Source organism: Cygnus atratus, chromosome 2 (genome assembly GCF_013377495.2).
Source record: "Cygnus atratus isolate AKBS03 ecotype Queensland, Australia chromosome 2, CAtr_DNAZoo_HiC_assembly, whole genome shotgun sequence".
Taxonomy (NCBI): Eukaryota; Metazoa; Chordata; class Aves; order Anseriformes; family Anatidae; genus Cygnus; species Cygnus atratus.
The window spans coordinates 129922624-129937771 of record NC_066363.1 but is presented as its reverse complement, the minus strand read 5'-3'; the positions used below and the strand labels follow the sequence as shown (position 1 = coordinate 129937771).

Below are 15148 nucleotides of genomic sequence, written 5' to 3'. Positions count from 1 at the left end.
TCTCAGAGCTCCAAGCTGTAAAAAATAAAATAAAATCTGTGAGTGGACCTGAAGAATTAAGTTGCTCCCTTTTATAGACTTCTAGTGAACTGGAAATAGTTTTCTCAAACAATAGTCTTTCTCCAAAGGAAATAATCAGTTTACTGAGGAAATCTTGAGCGATTTCCCTCAAATACATTTTCTAGATAAAATAGATGCTATGGAACCCAGCAAATGTAACCGAAGCTTACATTTCTCTTTTTAAAAAGTGGAGATTCATTTGTTATAAGTGTTTACAAGAGGAGTGAGTTATCTGCACATGTCAAATTCTGCAATCCTTTCTTGGATTTTATTTAGTCATTCCTCAGTCAGAGTTCTCATAAAAGTCAAAAAGATCTTTGATCAAATTAGGTTCTTGATAAAAATTGCTAAATAATTTAGGTATGCTCTATTTGTCACATGGGAACATTTTAAGTGTAGTAGAGCATTCTTCTAACAGCTGCAAAATAGATGTGTTATATTTAAACAGAATTCCAATAATTTTTGCGCAACATTTGTAAATCCACTGTCAGTAAAAAATCCCTAAAAATTAAAAGTGTTTCAGATATTACTTTTAAGTTCTCTCTGACTTTGTGAGACATAAAATCCATCATCAGTTTAAAAACCAATTCGTTGATTCATCTGCTTCTTGCAGTGAGGTTACAGCAAGCTAATTGCTCATCAGGAGTCTTTATTCAGTATTTAAATGAGTTCAGTTTTGCTTTGCCAGTATGTGTAGATCCTTTTCAGTATACTGTGCCTATTCTAGACACCACTATTCCATTGCAGAATATATTCATTTGATGTAATTTTCCTTGTTCATTGACTTATTTTCCTGTGCAAATGTGAAAATACGTGTTTACTTATTTATGCCTAGAACTAAATGTGGATGTGATTTAAACTGCTGATATTTGAAAGTTTCATCTATTTCTAAATTCTTCTGTAAAGCTGCTTGAACCTTGAGCTGAAACATCCTATCTGTGTCATGAATGGTAGCCAGTCACAATGTAGAAAACCTGAAAGGCATTGAAACCTCAAAAGCCCACATAACACCTAAGTTGCATCTCTCGGAAAGAACAAATCACAAAGGTCTTGCTAGCACACTGTGGCACACTTTACATCAAAAGATCACAAATAAAATATGTTTCCTAGAAAACATAAAGGAGATGGACATACAAGTCCATCTTTAGCATCCTATATTCAAGCAATGACACGTAAATTGTCAGGTGAAAATCCCGTTCCCCATGTGATTACAAAAATTGTGTCTTATCCCATATTACAGGGGAAGGCTAAAAAATACCCTATCAACAGTTTCATCCAGTTTGTCCTGGGGTAAATTTCTGTTTGATCACCATCCATGTCAATGAACAGTTTAAACCAAAATATGTAAACAAGATCCAAGAATCAGTACAGAAGAAATAGTGCCAACAGGAACATCAGTGCATTTCAATTCACCTGTCAAGCTGTACTTTTTTTCACCTTCTCCTGTACTTTAAAGGAAGATGAAAACATACTTCAAATATGAAATTATGTAGCAGAGGGATCTAAAAACACAGAACTCTGGAAACCATGGAACACGAGATTAATACACTGGATTTGCAAAATATTGTACAAAACCCATGAACATTAACCGTCTTTCAAATCCTTTTTGAAGATCACTTGCTTGAAGAAACAAGTTAACACTGCTGTTCCCATGCTCTTTGGGTGCTGCTTTTAGCCAGTTGTAAAGTACTATGACTTTCCAACATTTCCAGAAAACAGGTCATGACCATCCGAGGCAGACACGAGACAGATTCAAGAATCTTGATTTTCTTAGGGGCACAGTTTCACATCCTAACCAAGATATTTTTTTCCAGCTAGTTTTATTTTATAACCATTTCCTATGGGCCTCCCCAGTGAAAAATGAAAAATATTAGGTGCTAACATTTTTCACTACACACCCGCTGCTCTTTCCCTTAGGACTAAATGAGTGTTTGGCCACAAGCCCTCTGACCCATTATTTCTTCCTTCTTTTCTTGCATTTTGAGCCAAAACAGCATCAGTATAATTCAGAGTGCTGCCTGAGGCAATTTTCCTAATTTCTTCCTTCTTTAGTCCAAAGTCAAAAGTCACATTTCATAGAAAACAGTCACCTTTTTTAGAAAAGCCTGTTACCTCTGCAGTGCTAGTAGAGATTTGTTAGTGCATTCTGGTTCATGGCTAGGGTGGCCCTAGGGACCATGAAGGATTTGCAAGAAATAACCATAAAAATGATGTTAAACAGTAGTAATCTCCAGGGAAAAAGGGTAGATTTCTTCTTTATTTTTGACTATTTTTAAGAAGTTTCCACATTAAATTGAAGACATAGTTGAAATAGTTGTGGCTATCTCTAAGACCACTTTAGTTTTGTCTTTCTCAGAATAGCCCAATGACTAATGCATGTTTGCTCTTTACTGCAGTCAATTGTACTAATCTATCTGCAGAGACTAAGGGGTGGAGTGGATAGTTAGATATTAACTAAAGCAATAAGAATACATTATTAATTAGAGGGGGTTGTTCTTAACAGGTGAGAAGATACATATCTCATTAACCAGCATAAAGAGAGTAACCTTCTCAATATATAAATCCTGAAAATATGTATTTTTAAGTTCTGCCTATTAAAAGGAGTAATCAGAGCTTAGCTTATTTATTGCACTGTTGAAAGAAACATCACTCATTCTTAAAGTGACATTGGGAGGTAAAAATAGTTATATAAACAAGTCTTTTTTGCTGTAAAGAAAACACTGAACTTCAGTCTTGCTTCCTACTTTTTTAATCAAATGTAATTTTGTTGTGAACCACTATTTCAAGATAAGTTTAGGGACTGATATTTGAGAGAAGGAAAAAGCGTTACTACAGGAAGAAGTAAATACTTCAGAAAGAGATAAAACTGAATTGAAGGGGTTCAAGCAGCCACCTGTAAGATAAGAAAGAGCTGATATGCATGCTTTTTTGGAAGCATTTTCTAGATTTAATAATTATTCTTGGCATAAAATGTGAACTAAGATTCTAATCAGGGATTGCTGCAAGAATGTGACTGCATACTGAATGGAAAAAGTGTTCAGGAGCCAAGGTAAGAAGGGCATACAAAGCAAGAAAGCAACTAGTAGTGAACTGTGCTTTGTGGTGATGAGAAGTACTCCCTGTGGTAGCATTGGTTGGAAGAGTCAAGTTTCCCCATATCCCTTCCATTTGAATCCTGTTATGCTGAAACTGCTACTGTGCTCCCACGCAGTATTCTCTATCATGTCACAGAGGTCTCATTTATCCACAGTGAAAAATGGGCATGATGGCATTGTTCAGTTTAGGCCAAGCTGTAGATCACTTCTGTAGGTTTTTAGCTGGCTTGTTTTTCTTCTCCATTGGCTCTGATGTGTAAGTTGCATTTTTGGCAAACGTGCACACTATTTGAAACAGCAGAGCAAGCATCCAGTGTGAAAAGTGTCAAAATTATCTCTCTTTTTAAAAGAAGATGACTTTCCATCTGTGTCACTTGGCGTCTTTATTTGGCTGCTAGGAAAGAAGTCTTCTCCTTGCTTTCAAGACAGTGAACATGGCACTTGATCTCCTTGTGAGTATCACTCTTGTACCAGAAGAGCACAACAAGAAAGGGAGGTTGTGCAGATGTTACAGGAGAATACTAAATTACCTTCAGCAAAAGCAGTTTCTGATTTTTCAGTTGGCCTTACTAAAGCTTTTATTTATGTTATATCCAAGGATGACAGAACAGGTTTTGATAAGGTAAGTAATAACTCATGGGATGATATCTCAGCTTCACAGATAACAGTATATCTCCTCTGAGCTGGCAGTCATCCAGGAATTGTTTGAGAGTATCTGGCTTGTCCTGGTTTTGCAGGATGTAAGATGACATTGGAGAACTGCTTTATCTAGCCATGATTCTCATTGAATCTCTTACTGTAGTTTATAAAATGTTTATTTATAGGCAGAAAACACTGCTACAGACAGGTCTCAATTTTTATGAAAAATAGCAATTTCCAAGTATAATTCAAAGATAAATTGGTGGTTTACTCTCCAGAGTATTTAATTTTCTACACTAGTTACCATTTCCACCACAGAAAAGGCATTTCTACTGTAGTAGCTGCAATGTACCAAAGCTTCTCCAGTGTAACAGCTTGCCCTTGTACCTTAATACATACCCATGTTTATTTTCATCTGTGCAATAAAGACCAAAGGAACAGACCAAAAGGATACTTTAGAGTTTTGCTGAAATAAATAGATCTGATAATAAGCATGTGTTTAAAATTTTTGCTCAGGTTAGAGCTGACTAATTCCAAAGAAAGCAGAAGACTGTGGGTTTTATTACAATCATTTTAATGTAAGCTAAATCACTTGGGTTTAATGTTTTTAATCAGTGGCTTTACATGAAATCAATAAGAAAAAATAGATTTGTGACCTAAACAAGAAAACACTAATAGAACTGTATCACCTATGACCTCCTCTCTTATTGTCTCAGAAGATGAGCCAGAACCATGCTATATAAAGCTATATTTCTTTTTTATTATGTGCTGTAGTGGCACAACAACAGAAAGGTTACTAAGAAAGCAGCCAAAGTTTCTGAAGCAAAAAATATGACTGTATTTCAACCTGTCCTAGGAACAGTGATCTTCTAACTAAGGTAGTTTGTGAGCACTCAAATATTTCTATGTTTTATTTTAAGAATTTCATCCAATGTAGTTTATAATAAATCATGAAAAATATATTTCAACGTCCTGACCTTATGCATCGTTTGAGATTAAGTTTCCAGCATCCCTGAAAAAGTATTTTAATGGTCTGTTAGCATTGGCCTTCCATTGTCAGAGCCAATGAGAGAAGTAAAAGTTAAGAATGGTCTTATAAATAAACTCTAAACCAAGATTTACGAAGTCTTAAAAGCTGATGCAGCATGTTAAATTTTAAATGCCTCTGTCAAATCCAGAGTGCAGTTTAAATCCTACCTGCCTTTTACTACATTGAATTCTTTGGTCCTGAGCAAGTCCAGTCAGTATTTTAAATTCTTCAGTTGAATCTGATAGGAAGAATGCTTTCCTGAATGATAAAAAAGACAGTGATGTAGTATACAGTGTTCTAAACAAATGTGCAACCTTCATACTTTAGTACCTTTTTTTTTTGTTTTGTCACCTTGTATGTATGGAAGATGGTAAGCCAATCACTTGGCTCAGCAATTGAGTCAATCATAAATTTTGACTGAAGAGAGACAGAATTCTTTTATTGGATTTCACTCTCAAATGGCATCGGAGTATGGAAGTGAGAAGACTTCACATCCTTTACTTTCTAGACATTGAAAACTGAAAATCCAATTTGGGGAGGCAAGATGAGGGAGTGGAGAACTGCACTTCAGGTCAATTTTTCTAAAATCAGTCCAAGACCTAGAAGCAGTTCTGCAATGCAGCAAAAGTCTTTGTTTTCAAAACTAGGCATGTCCACTACAAGCATAACAATTCATTCTGTCTGTGTACAAGCAAATGAATTGCTAGCAGCATGATTAAGTTTGGAGCTACACAAACACCAATAATGTTTATACAAACCTTAGCTTGGGTTTGTAACCCTCTGTGTTCCCCAGAATATCTCCAGTTTTCACTAAACCTATATTTTTTCTACCTGACAGGAACTTCCGGGTAATGTACTCAATTTTTAGCTATATTCCATCAAGAAAGAAACTGCAATCTACTTTTTGAATCTGCTGTATTTTACAGGTGGTCCTTGAAAAGGGGAAGAACATGATTTTACAACTTCAGATATAGGCCAGGAAATATACATTTTGATTCATAAATTCATAGTGAAATTCACAGCTTTCCACTTCGCATCAGCTCCATGGTGGCTTGCATTTCTTTCCTTTCCAGGACAACTGTGATGAGCTTTACCAAACGGACTCTCCTTTGCCCATTCACACAGGGAAGAAGAAATATGAGCCCTTTGGCTCTGTATAATTGAAACCAAATCAATTAAATTTCCCCACAAAATGGAAATTCTGAGCTGTTTTCAGCTTTGCAACCATGATGAGGTTATCCAGAGGCACCCCTTAACATAGCTGTCAGCCTTGAGAGCACCAAGACCTCTGTCCCGGGGAAGGAAGCCTCAGAAAGCTCCCCCAGGACTTCAGCAGGAGGATGCTTACTACAAGGTGTTTTCATTGAATTATTCTGTACCGAACGAGTAAGCTTTCTCCAATGAATCACTATCATCACAACTTTCACAACTGTAGCTGAAGTGCCCAGATCATTATACTGTGAAGAACCACACAATTAAGATGAGAAGGTTAAGATATTTTAAGTTTTAATCCCAGACTCCTGAAGCCAAATCTAAATTCCTCTCTTTTGTGCTATCCCTACAGGGCAGAAGTTTCCTAACAATGTACTTCCATGCTTCTAAATGTTTTCATGCTGGCAATAACATTTACTCTGTACTGTAGAGGTAGGTACCCTCTTTCTTAATTCCATTTTAACCTTTGATTTCTTTAGGAATTTCTTTTCTTTCTATTAAGATTTTGCAAACGTAATAAATAAGAAATCTAAAGACAATGTTGCCATATTAAATGTGAATTTATTTTTATTTTATTTTTGAATTGCATAAATTCAAAAATTCCTAATCACTCAGGAATAGTTAAATGCAAGCAGACATGATAGCAAGCAATACTAGAGTCCCTCAAGTACCTAGATCATGTATCACTTTTTCCATCTGCAGCAAGGATTGCCTTTTCTTTGCCTTCTTGTTACACAATTACTATTGCCCACAAGTATATCTGTTTAAACATGCATGTAAAGTATATCTACAGGACTGGAAAAGAAGTATCTAAAGGTGATGATCACTTTTGCTGCTGTTGTCAAAGCAGCTATTTGACAGCAAAAGCTGCTGTCCCTTGTGGTGATGACATGTCTAATAAGAAGGTGCTGGATGGCAGCAATGACCATATTTGACAAGGAAAGCCTGTGGCTTTGTTCACTCCAAGTAGAATGGGAGGTAGAAGCTATTTTATACACAGACAGTGTCTTCACTGAATTTTTTTTGACTTTGGCTGGAAAAGATGCTTGTCCTCCTGAAGAATATTCATTAGTGACCTTCAGTTCATTAAAATTCTTCCAAAGTAGCCTGCCCCTAAGGTAAGGCAGTTACCCATGGGCAAATCACGGGCTAATTGCATGACATATAAACAAACATTTCAATTGACTTCAGATGAATCAGCTTGGACCAGAAAGAATGCAACCATCTTTGCAGGTCAGTACTCACAGCAATTGAAGCTAATGTTGGATCCCTCTTTTTTTTTTTTCTTTTTTTTTTCTTTTTTTTTTCTTTTTTCTTTTTTTTCTTTTTTTTCTTTTTTTTTTCTTTTTTTTTTCTTTTTTTCTATGGCAGCATCATTGATGGAATATATATCTTAATACAAAACAGTCTGTGTTTATTCAGTCTATTCCTTTCACACATTATCTCATCTAATTGAGACTTGACTGTGAATGTGTTCCTGGAATACCTAAATACATTCTGTCACCTAGGGTTATATTTCTCATAAATTCAATTTTTAATTAGAGCTAGAAGCCAAGACTGGTTTTTGTGCTTTTTCTTTAAACATTAAAAATAGTAAACAGAAATGAAGCAGGATATGTTTCCTGCAGAGGGACAAACTAGATAAACCAAAAATGCATTTGCTATAAATAATAGCTTAAGGTTGCCATCATTAACCACCATTTAACTAGTTATTTTTCTATATATTTCATGGAGGAAAATAATATGATAATCAAGATCCATTTTCATTAATAGTAACATTGAAGACAGCTTTAAATGTCTCGATCTCTCAGCATTTTAACAATACCACTTAGATAAGCACTGTAAGGTTTGTTGGTAGTAACAGCAAAACGATTTTTTTTTATTCCTACAGATTACATTCTAATATATCTAAGATTTCCTCTTGATTCCTTTTTTTTTTTTTTTTTTGAGTATGTCCAATCCACTTTGTTGTCTGCTGTGGTCTAAATTCTCTTAGAATGGAATTATTTGTGATATAGAGATTTTGCTTTCAGAATGTACAATGTCTCAAAAGGGTGGGAACAGAGCATTATCACAGACCTTAAAACATATACTGATGCATTTCTTCCATTTTAAACAAATAAATCTCAGAATACTTTTCAAAGAACCTGATGCAGTTCCTAAGAAAGTCAAGCCTTTGTGAAAACAGCTCCTTAATCTTTTGGGAGACACATTTTTGTTCTTTGCTAATCAAATAGAACTTTTCTTAATACTACTTTTATTGCCTATGCTAAATTGGGAATGTTTATTGACAAAGCCAATGTGTTCTCTATAAACAAATATGACATCTAAACATCTCCTATGCTGTTAGGTCACTTAGTCCGATACTAACTTGTTTAAAACAACATATTCTTGGTTTCGGCAGTTGTCCTTTGCTCTAAAACTGCCTTTGATAATAGTGCTAATACTGATTTTCTTGTGGCTACATCTTAGCTCTCAAATCCATTCTAAGACCTCCGTGTTAACACATTGCTTTTGCTGATAATCCTGGTTGTTGTTTGAAAAAAAAGCTTAGTTGGAAATATATGCCCTATATGGAGATGGAGTGTTTACCTAGGAAATGTAAGTCTTTGTCGATAGTTAATGTTCAGTGAATAATGTTTTTGTTTTGATTTTGTTTTGTTTTTGTCTTTTGTTGCTTTTTTTTTTTTTCAAATAAGCATTCCCAATTTACATGCTTTAAAAAATAACCTCTGATCTCTCTTTCTCACATGGAAATTCTATTAATCTTTAAAAATATCAAAAGTTATCATTGTTCTTCATCCCACAAATGCTCTACCTCCGTCATGCATGCAGATTCCTCAATGAAAATTTCAATATTTTTATTGTGCTTAGGTCCCTACCAACAGAAGTTTGGGGTGAGTGAAAGGTGTCAAGCTCTTTTAGGAGATTAGTACATTTCTGGAGTTGCTTTTGTAGCAGCTTATGAATAAGAATTAGAAAAGGCACTTGCCAGTTCTGTGTAATTTGAATTTCAGCCTGGACCCATAATGGCCATTTTTCCATCCAAATCCAGGACTCTATTTAGAGTCTACGATAGAGCAAGCAGCCTAAACTTTCTCCAGACAAGCTAGATGTAGAGACAATGTTCCACCTTGCAATTTCTCATAATAATTAAAAACAAACAAACAAACAAAAACACATAAATACATAAATATTAGTGGAACAATATCAAGGGCACAGATATCAGCTACCTGTCTGTCTATTATAAGAAATACTGAGTGACTGCAAACAGCAGAACACAAAGGTTGTAATCATAAATGAAGAATAATTTTCTCAACATCAGATGAGGGTGAAGGAAAGATTCTCAACAGGGACAAGGCTGGCTTCTGCTGTTGCATCTTACTTTTTTTTTCAGATTTTTGGAGCTTTTTATTTATTTATTTATTTATTTATTTATTTTTCAGAAAAGAAAACCCCAGGGAGCAAAATAGTATAAAATAACAAGGCTGACAAGAATTACAATTCTAATGTAGATTTGACCAACTAGCCCCCAGCAGCCACTTTGTTCTCGCTTTGGCTTTATTTTCAAGTTTTGATTTGGCTATGCAAAATTTTAAAAAGTTAATAAATCTTCAAGAATGCATTCCCTTTATATATTTTATTTATGTCTGTTTCTCAGAGTTGGGTCAGATTTTTATAGCCCCATCCAACTTTTTCTTTACTTGAACATTTCCTGAACGGTGGCAGCATTTACCGCTGGAGATTTGGTTTGAATGTCACATTAAAAAAAAAACACAAAACATACTAGAACAGTGGTCATTGAGCATATTACCATCTGGTTACTCAAACATCTGCTCTAAGTGTAATCAGGCTGGTGCTGACCACTGAAAGGTTCTCTCAGACCTCTTTGAGCGTGGAAGTAGATATCATCAGGACACAGTCCATCCTAGATCTGCATCCTAATTTCTGGACAGAGGATTATCTTTTTCCCATGGAAGGACTCTTCACAACAACCTGCTGTCCAGACACTGTGAAGCACATGTACATCTTCTGCAGGAATGACTGCAGTATCACATGTTCCTGCTATGCGCAAATGGACTCATCCTGGTTTCCATGCCATGAATTGAATTTGGCATCTTTCTGGCAAGTTATCCTGGTCCTTTGTATCTTTTCAAAGTAAAACATCAAGACATGACATGAAAATAGTGGCATGGAAGTTTGTTTTTGAAATATTTTTCTGTCTTTATTTAAGAAATCAGGAAAAAAAAAAAAGAAAAGAAAAAAATAGGTTTTTCAGTTGAAGAATTTGTCTTTCACCTTACTGTTTAACCAGTTAGTGTTTAATCTCTTCCCACAATATTTTACTGTCCTGTAGCCAACCTTCTACATTTTTAATAGGGCAGACCAGCAACTATTTTTTGTCTCTCTCCCTCTTCCTCTTTATGCTAGTAATATGACTGGAGAGGAAATACAAAGAAAACAAATATAAAACAAAGCTTAAAGAAAGGGTAAAGATGTCATTACAAAAGGAAATGATGATCTGTGAATTACTCTGAGAGAATCAGAAAACATACAGCTTAGGTAGAATTTTGTTCTGTTTTGAAAGGCTTAATTCAAGTCCTTACAAGTATAGAACATTGCTAAACTTACTAATGCCTGTATAACACATGTAGAATCGTTACCCCTCTCACAAGGGATAAATACCTTGTTTACATATTGTAGGTAATTTTCCCAAGAAAAGTAATGCAAATACATATCCTGATCGTTTTAAAGAAGAGCACAAACTTGGAGAGGAGATCAAATGTTTTGGATTAGTGATTGTGAAATGGAATCTGTAAAGATGTCCTTTTGTGTCTCTAATCCTCAGAATTTATCCTTGCAACACAATTTGATATGTATGTGACTTATTGCAGATTGGCACTCGGAGCATCAGACATTTAATGCAGCTCGTCTTTACTAAGAATTAAAAGACAAAAAGAAAAAAGTAATTTCTTGTATGAGTGTCACCCTACATATTTTTTACTATAGTCAGGTTCTAATATGATTATCTCACATATCAGAATTTAAAACTTGTAATATGAAACGATGAAGCAATTAACACATTTAAGGGTTTAGTCTATAAAACATGTAACTTGTAAAGAAAATAAAATTATAAACAAGATAAAAAAATTATTTTTTGCTTGCTCCGATTAGTAAGAATTGAAAAGAGTTGAGGAAATAATTGGGATTGCTAAATCCCAATGTTTAGATGTCAAGCTCCAAAAGAGGCTAGAAATTATAGCTGTTTAAAAAGTGAGTCATAAGATCAGCAACAGCATGCTTCCTGTCTCTCTAGCTAGATTCATTGCAATTGCATGGACCTTACATCAACACGATACTACATAAGAGATGTAAGTTCCTTTAGGTTATATGCATCTTGATATAGATTAAAAAGAAAATGTTATTTGGCTTGAACAACATCAATCTTTTCTCCTTTGTAACAACATAATGTTATATAGTACAAGATCTTACATGGAAATCTTTATACTCAGACCAGAAGTCACACAAGATTCCTTACATGATCCAAATCATTTGAAGCTAAGGAGTTGCACAAGAGATTTCAGTTTTCATGGAACTGACTGCAGGATTGAGCTCTTCATATTGCATATTTTTGCCTTTCGTACAACAGAAAATATTCAAGGCTCCCTTATATATCCACTACAAAATGCTCTAAACTGGACTGCTACTGTTGCCAAATTTAGTACAGAGGTAGAAATGCCCTCTTCAGGATAGTCATTGGTCTTGATGATTCTTGTTCTTAATGCAGAAATCATAATTCAGATGTAGGCTCAGCTTCACAATGCTAGCTCTGCATTCTTACATAATTCATTGTTTTTTTCAGTGCCACAGGACGAATAGGATACCTGTGGGTCTTGTTTCTCATAGTAATTTCATTAGAGAAAAACATCTCATTAAAAAAAAAAAAAATCATCTAAGAGTTTCCTATTCTTTTATCCATTTGCTCTTTCATGCAGAGCATGACATAAGCAAAACTAAAGAGGACTGTAAGATGAACAAGTGAAGTGAAGAAGAATTAGATGTTGGAAGTAAGCAAAGATGAATGTTTTTTTTAAACTGGCATTACCACTCAGAAAATGTTAACATTAGACTGGAGCTCCAAACTCTCACTGAATGTGTGACCCACAAAGGTCAGCATACTGTACACGGATGCTCCTTGTAGCAGATAGGGGAGTTGGAGAGACTTGCTTTTCTCCAGGTTTTGAGTGCAAAACTCTGTGTGGGAAGGAGACACCTTCCCCTGCTCAGGCTTTGAAGGCATGGACCAATGGTTCTGCACATCAGGAGGAATAACACCAGTACACTCTGGGGGCTGACCTGCTGGAGAGCAGCTCTGCAGAGAGAGACCTGGGAGTCCTGGTGGACAGAAGTCTGACCATGTGACAGCAATGTGCCGTTGTGGCCAAGAAGGCCAACGGGATCCTGGGGTGCATGCGGAAGAGTGTTGCAAGCAAGTGTAGGGAGATGATCCTCCCCCTCTACTCAGCCTTGGGGAGGTCACACCTGGAGTACTGTGTCCAGTTCTGGGCTTCCCAGTACAAGAGGGACATAGAACTACTGGAGAGAGTCCAGAGGAGGGTTACTAAGATGATCAGAGGACTGGAGCACCTGTCAAATAAGGACAGGCTGAGAGAACTGAACCTGTTTAGCCTGGAAAAGAGAAGACTGAGGGGAGACCTCATCAATATATATAAATATCTGAATATCTGGTGTCAAGAGGATGGATTCAGTCTCTTTGCAGTTGTGCCCAGCGAGAGGACAAGAGGCAACAGGCACAAACTGAAGCACAGGAAGTTTCAGCTGAATATGAGGGGGCACTTCTTTACTGTGAGGGTGACAGAGCACTGGCACAGGTTGCCCAGAGAGGTTGTGGAGTCTCGTTCTCTGGGGATATTCAAAATCCACCTGGATGCCATCCTGTACAATGTGCTCTAGGTGATCCTGTTTGGCAGGAGGGTTGGACTAGATGATCTTTAGAGGTCCCTTCCAACCTCAGACATCCTGTGATTCTGTGACCTCCTCACTGAGATAATCACATCCATCTTTTTGCTTAAAGCTCAAAAGAAAGAAAGATACCTGCCTTTATACAAACAGTTCAGCAACTCAAATATTGATTCACAAGTGGAAAAATCCAACTTCAGGTTTCTCCTGCATTTGCTAAGGTAGCAGCAAACTAAACCAAAATCTCCTACTTGTCAGAATAAGGCACTAAGCTCTGGGGTAGAAGGGTGTCCTGTCCTGGACCACCCTCAGTTGCTCTTGTTAAAGCCCTTTATTTACTACACATTTCCGCTGGCACAAGGGATGGATCATGAGTCATATATATAACTGGATAGCCACCAGGCTACAAAATTCTTGACCTTCCATATTTTTGGCTCAATATTTTTGTCACATGATACTGCTGAGAACATAAAAACTGAAGGACATAGCTTCCCACAGCACCATAATACAGAATTCCCACTACTTTCTACAATGCTTATCATTACAATCTTAGAGAAAAAGAACTACTTTTCCCTAGAGTTTTCATCTGACATAAGAGAATAAATACATTGGTCTTAGTACCTAGAGGACTAAGTGGAATTTTGCTTGTATCTGTAGTTCAGAGTTAGACTCACAGTGCACCATTTTGAAGCCTTGTGTGTTGAAGATCAGACATTTCCTAGAAGATCCAGGGGAGTATTCAGTGGTTTCCCTTGTGTTTTCTTGTCTCAACATCTACTACACAGGTTCTTGTGACTGTGGGGAAGTGAACACGAAGATTCAGATGGCCCCTTTCAGTGCTACAGTCCTGAAGGCTTCACTTTTTAAAAAAATCTTATTGGAATATTTTCACAACCTATTGGAAAGTGAGAATCACCTTGGCTCAGAAAAGCAGCAAAACAACATCTGGCAACATTGATGGATTTTATTATGCTTGATCAAAATTTCATCTTGCTGTTTGCATTTCTGGCTCTGTAAAGTGTTTGTATTAATTACCTGAATTCCAGTGTCATTTATATTGTTAACAACAATTGAGATGCAGTTGTATTATCACTCAGGATATAATAATGCTTCCAAACAATAAAAAATAAAAGGGTATGAGGGTATGTTGTTGGTTTTAATGATCTTTACAACCTTTCAGTATTAAATAAAACATTTCCACAGAACCCATGTGATGAACCCATGATTAAATATCCATGAACCAAGAACCAATATCCAAGAACCCATGATTATATCCAAGAACCCATGATTATATCCAAGAACCCATGATTAATCAATATCCAAGAACCCATGATTAAATATCATTACCTTTAAAAAGGAGATTTGGGAAGCTAAAAGGAACCAGTTTGGGTTTTCATTCACTTCAGTCTCCAGTGCAACAAAAATCTAAAGAACAGCAACTATTTATAAGAAATAACAGTGGAAGTAGGATTTCTTATCCTTGAAAATGGAATGCAAAGTAAACATCCTTCTAATGAACTCTTGTTCATGTTTAGATGCATTGACTGCAATTTGTATATAATACCCTTTTCCCCTAAGATAGGTCTCCTTCTGTAGGTTTGGGTTTTCTTTTGTTGTTGTTTGTGTATTTGTTTTCCTGTGAAATGTGTTCTAGTCACCATTTCTGTTACAAAGGTCTGTATCTATAGCCACACAGAATTATTAGCGATGCTCTTTTTAGTGGGGAAAAAAGTGTTTTGTCCACTTGAATAAGATGCAAAATTTTGCAAAGGGGTTAATTGTTTTCTTATTTGTTTTGGACATTTTTTATAACCTTCCTCCAAGACCTACCATCTCTCAATATCAGCAAACATTTCTGCCTATGCGCAAGATTCCCTGAGATCCTCCTGGAGAAAAGGTCATCATACAATCCTGCGGGAGACATGGTTCCATGCTATTGTTCCCTCGCAGAGAATTTCTCCTGCTCATTCCCATATCATGTCACAGATAATGTCCTCACCATAGCATGCCTAGATGATATCCTTCTGCGACTGGAAGTGCTCGCTTCTCTGTCGATCTGTGTTTTGTTGTTGTTTTTGTTTGTTTGTTTGTTTGTTTGTTTTAACTTTGCTTTTGATAACAGGTCATGTTA

At 36.1% G+C, this 15148-nt stretch overlaps 1 long non-coding RNA gene across 2 annotated transcripts; it reads left to right on the top strand.

Annotated features, from left to right (window-relative positions):
* Positions 1 to 3251: 3251 nt before the first annotated feature.
* On the top strand, positions 3252 to 14285 carry LOC118247900 (uncharacterized). Of its 2 annotated transcripts, XR_004778613.2 has the most exons (4): positions 3252 to 3607; positions 3754 to 3777; positions 6389 to 6468; positions 13803 to 14285. It is a non-coding gene; the product is annotated as an uncharacterized LOC118247900 (long non-coding RNA). The 2 variants fall into 2 exon arrangements; XR_004778612.2 differs by lacking the exon at positions 3754 to 3777.
* The last annotated feature ends 863 nt before the right edge of the window (positions 14286 to 15148 follow it).